Below are 6000 nucleotides of genomic sequence, written 5' to 3' on the forward strand. Positions count from 1 at the left end.
AGATCTAACTATTCCTTTGGTTTATGTTTCATTCACAAGGAGAAGAGAACTGATCCCAGCGCTACACCAATGCAAATCCCTTCTTCCTGTGCCATTTGTTCAATTTCAGATCAAGCTTCTCTATTCTCCCATTTTTATATCCACTGGCTGAGAGCATCAATAATATTCTGGAACTTACTACCTTTGAGATGTTGCTCTATAGATTCCTTATGATTTACCATCTGCCCTCAGAAACATTAACCATTTCCATTCTATGTTGTTTGTATTCATATAGACCACATGCACAGGCTGTCAATGTTAGTTCTGCAGCCATATAGTAATACCAATGATCATGGAATTAGGAATTAACATCCCAGGCTGGTGGTGATGTGAGTGACTGCTCAAGCACCAGCCAGCCCCACATCACCCCCTCCATCCCTCGTACTTGTTGCTCTCTTGATCTTTCCCCACCCTCCCTCTACAACTGAGCCGCCATCGTCCCATCCCCTCTTGCAGATCCCCGAAGAACCATGACAGGAAGCCCCGCCATTTTGCAAGAGAGTTATTTTTTATTTATGCACTGGATGTGCTGCCCTTAGGAAATGGTTTGAAACGTGATGTTTTTAGTTTACTTTAGAGATACAGCGCGGAAACAGGGCCTTCACCCCACTGAGCCCACACCGACCAGCGATCCCTGCACACAAACACCATCCTACACACACAAGGACAATTTACACGTATACCAATTAACCTACAAACCTGTAGGTATTTGGACTGTGGGAGGAAACCGAAGATCTCGGAGAAAACCCAAGAGGAGAATGTACAAACACCGTACAGACAACATCCGATGTCGGGATCGAACCCTGGTCTCCAGCGCTACCAACACTGTAAGGCAGCAACTCTACCACTGTGCCGCTCACTGACTGTCTCCAAAATGGTTTATTTTTGAGGATAGTATTAGTTAATCATATTGCCATTGGTCTGAGGTCAATTCTCCCATTCCAGTTGATGTCAGGGGTTGCAGATAGATTCTTACACTGTCCTGCAGCCCAATAGTTTCACGGTCACTATTTCTGATCCCAAGAACATATTCAACAACATATTTAGCAGAATTTGAATGCAGAGCAGCAGCATTTTCCCAGAGTCCAGATCCATAATTATCCCTCGGCAAAAATAAGAAAGAATAGGTGCTCATCGACATGTTGTTGCATATGTGACTTTGTCAGTGTCTGCCATATAACCGCAGCGGTACTTCAAACACATGTCTTTGACAATGGATCAGTAGGCGTAAATGACACTGTATAAATCTTTTCCAATTTTTATTTTTTAATCAAGGAACTTCAACAGTCGTTCCTTCTATTCCGCCACTAAATGTGACGCAACTATCATTGTCATGTCGAGCCAGAATCCAAATTAACTCACAAAGTCAGAATCCTGGTTTCTTTATTGTCAAGTATTTTGAATCAATTTTACTTCAATCATAATCTTGTTCTTTTGAATGTTTCCTTTTTTTTAAATCAGAAATACATAACCCAGGCACTGGAAGTAGGTGCAATGCAATAAAATTGTTTAAAAGGGTTTATTTCAAAGAAAATCTCAATTGATTATAATTGGTGTTGAGATAAAAAATAAAATGCAAGCAAGAAGGGTCGAAGAGAGGGAGAAAGGATAACTTATATATTTATTTAATTTAATTAATAGTTTCTTATTTCAAATTAGTGTTAAAGTAACTTATCTTACTACTGAACTGTTTGCCAATGTGATATTAATGTTTTTTCAAATCTCTATAGGCAAGATGCAGTTTAGGCTAGGAGATTTCTGACAATAAAAGGCTATCTATCTAGGCTAGGAGATTTCTGGAACTGTATATAATCTAGAGTTCAAGGGGAATTATATTCAGTATCATAGTGTGTGATTTCCCATGGCAGTCTATGCAAGTTTGACACCACCATGTTGAATTGAATTGAATTGAACACATTTAATTAGCCAAGTATAGTATACATACAAGGAATTTGCCTTGGTGCTTTGCTTGCAAGTAACAACACGACATATAGTAAACAATTAAGAATAAAACATTACAATTTAAACATGTGAAGAATTTTGGTTGTTGAGCTGAGTTACTGCCCGTGGAAAAAAGCTGAAAAACATAGAAACATAGAAACATAGAAATTAGGTGCAGGAGTAGGCCATTCGGCCCTTCGAGCCTGCACCGCCATTCAATACTGATCATGGCTGATCATCCAACTCAGTATCCCGTACCTGCTTTCTCTCCATACCCCCTGATCCCCTTAGCCACAAGGGCCACATCTAACTCCCTCTTAAATATAGCCAATGAACTGGCCTCAACTACCCTCTGCGGCAGAGGGTTCCAGAGATTCACTACTCTCTGTGTGAAAAACGTTCTCCTCATCTCGGTTTTAAAGGATTTCCCCCTTATCCTTAAGCTGTGACCCCTTGTCCTGGACTTCCCCAACATCGGGAACAATCCGGAAAAAGCCGGAAGTGGTGGCTCGCCTGGAGTCCGTGGAGATCCTTAAAATCCTTGTGATGCGCAAATGGCACCCAAGTGGGACAGGCTCTTGGGACACTTCTTCAGACTGTCATTTGGATAAACGGGCTAATTTGGGATAGTCAGCATGGTTTTGTACGTCATAACTTCATAAGGCATAGGAGCTGAATTAGGCCATTTGGCCCATCGAGTCCGATCCTCTCCACATCCACTCTATCCAAGCCTTTCACTATTCTGTATGTTTTAATGAGGTCCACCCTCATTCTTCTAAACTCCAGAAAATATAGGCGCCGTGAGGTCAAACGCTCATCATAGGTTAACACACTCATTCCTGGGATCATCTTGTCAACCTCCTCTGGGCCCTCTCTAGAGCCAGCACATCCTTCCTCAGATACGCTGCCCAAAATATGTGTGCTACTTCTGTATCCAAACATTTACGATTTCTTCACAGCAGATTAATGAACCAAGACATTTCTTCCACATGCTTCCTTCTTGGTGTTAATTTGCTTGGCTGTGTTGCTACTCAAGTTGATCTTGCATCGTTTATCAATATTAAATGAAATGTGTCAGTCCCTGGCTCATTTCCCCATTCTATCCTGAGATATTCCATCTCTCTGACAGTGAACCTTTGTTCAAATACATAGACAGCTTCCAAGTTCCTTCACATCTTCACCAAAGCACCCGAAAGGCAAGTTTTCCTGAGACCTAAGGAAATCCTAATTAAAATATATTACAAAAAACAAGCATAAGGTGCAATAATAAGTTAAAACATAAAGGCTACCAGGACCTGGTAACGGGGGGTATAAAATAATTTTTTAATAATAACATGGTTGGTATATCCTTTTTTGCAGAGTTTTGTGTTAAAATAGAGCGATTGATTTTCCTTTCTTCTTTTTTTTTCTTTTATATCTAGGGTCTTATTTCCTTTCTTTACTTCCTTCTCTAACTTCTTCCCTAAGGGGTTCTCTTCTCCCAACACTTTCCTGCACCTTCACGATTCTTGCTTACTTTCCTTACTTCTTTCATTTCTATCTTTTTTAAAGCGCAAAAAAAATGAAGTGGTACAACATAATGTAATAAGATATATGCGATGTATTAATGTGATTTACTGTACTGCTAATAAAAATAAAATTAAAAAAATATATATATATATATATTACAAAATTGACGCCAATTTTTCTCATCCAGTCAGCATCGATCCACAGATTGGCTGAGAGTTCCCCATTGTAATTCTCCTCTACGTTAGCTTGCAGGTGTGCAAATGAAATTATTTATCTGAGGGCTTGTATTCATCTTATTAGTAGAAAACCTAGTTTCAATTTTGAATTGACACATTGAATTCAATGGATACATGCTCGAACATGCAATCTCATCATTCAAAGTCTAAGCAGTTGTCAGCCATTCCTGGTTTAATGGAACAATTGGCAATAAGAATAGATATGTCGAGATAACATCAAGATATACCTCACAAAGTGAATTGTCCACAAAAATAGCCCCATGACGTGTACATAAAGCAATTCTTGTGGTGGTGGTGTATTAGAATTACTCTAGGACTGATCATGCTTGGTTTTGCCAGCAGCTCCACACAGTGCATTTGGCAAGCTGCATTTTAATAGTGAGTTCCAGGATGTACACCCATACTTGGCTCGATGTGGAATCCAACACTGGAGTACGGGCTTACTGGAGCTCCACAGCATATATTGATGGGTAACCTGCCTTCTTATTATGGGTCGTGTTAGACCTGGTACCACCTCTTCAAGCCACCACTTCCATTAATGGAGTCATAGCGTCACACAGCACGGAAACAGGCCCTTTGGTCCACCTCCATGTTGACCATCTAAACTAGTCCCATTTGCCCACAATTGGCATATATCCCTCTAAACTATTCCTATTCGTGTATCTGTCCAAGTGTCTTTTAAATGCTATTATAGTAGCCGACTCAACAACCTTCTCTGGCAGCTCATTCCGAATAACCCATCACCCTCTGAGTGATAATGTTGTCCTTCATGTTCTTTCCCATAATTCAAAGAAGAATTTATATGCAATTTTTAAAATTATTTACAATTATTTTCATACCATAGGTTATTTATTTTTTTTTAATTTGATTTAAGTATTAGTTGCCTTTTAATGTGTTTACTTGTTTGTTTGACTATTAATACCTTGAAATTACTCCGAATGTCAGCAACTTTGAGACAAATTGGAAACGTTTGGCAGCCTTGACAGATGTCAGAGCTAGAATAGTGTATTTCCATCAGTCAAGGTTTTTCAGAGGAGATTCTGATCGAGGCTTGTTCCTTTACACATGGCTTAGTGCACAGGCCAATATGGGATCTACTGACCGTCTTGGCATCATTTTTGGCCACAGTCATTGTGAACCAAAGGACCTGTTCCTCTGCTATACAGTCCTATGTTGGCTGTAACAGGCACAATCAGCTTCACCAGCAGAGGAAATATATCTCTCCCTCCATTACACCATCCACCTATATATCTCCCCCCCTTGGCTAAATGTTTATTTGCTCTTCCTATTATTCCTTAGCTTAATATGCATTTTTGATTTACTCCATCTGTGCTTTGTGACATTTCTCTTTTATGAGCTCTGCATAAATATAAATCTGTGTTTTAATTTAACATCATTAATCCCACTCATATTTCAATTTTAATGTTCCTTTAAATGATATAATTTGTGGACGTCATAATTTTAATAAATGTAAGTGCTCCCATTAAATCTTAAATCGCCTGTAACAGAGCATTCCATATTTTGGCAAAGCCAAACCATGTTATATTGCTGTGAAGCAAGTAGAATGGTATGCCTTTAAATTACTACTTGACAGTTTATGCTGCTTTTGTGTTTTAAATACATGAATCGTGACAAATGGTATCACTGAAAATCACAATGGTGGAGCACATTGGCAATTTGTTTGTGCAGCCATCCCCATGTCTCCTTTAGTTATCACAAAAAATTGTGAATCATTGGCCAGGCTGAGGGCAAGACAATGTCTTTGTTTCATTTGCAAGCTGACCGTCAGCCATCAGTTCCTATGAAAGAGTCAAGAGTGTTTAATGTGTAGGCAAGAACCGCAAATGCTGGTTTAAACCAAAGATAGACACAAAATGCTGGAGTAACTCAGCGGGACAGGCAGCATCTCTGGAGAGAAGGAATAGGTGATGTTTCAGGTCGAGACCCTTCTTCAGATTTTCCCATTACCTTCTATCCAGAGATGCTGCCTGTCCCGCTGAGTTACTCCAGTATCTTGTGTCTATCTGCAGTTCCTTCCTACACAGTTCCTGTGAAGATTCGTTTCAGATTCCATTTAAAAATATGATAACTTTCCCTCTCTGTTGTCTATTGCCAATCACTTCTTCATCAAGAAGTGAGTCCGGCCATCTCTGGAGTTTTGTCAAATCATCGAGCATATGTAAAAAGTTGTGAAAAGTTGGATGAGCTGATGATTGTTTTGTAGTTTTGGTATTTCAATATTCCAGCATCTGCAATCTCTTATTCTCTCCAGTTA

Source organism: Leucoraja erinacea, chromosome 23 (assembly GCF_028641065.1).
Source record: "Leucoraja erinacea ecotype New England chromosome 23, Leri_hhj_1, whole genome shotgun sequence".
Classification (NCBI taxonomy): Eukaryota; Metazoa; Chordata; class Chondrichthyes; order Rajiformes; family Rajidae; genus Leucoraja; species Leucoraja erinaceus.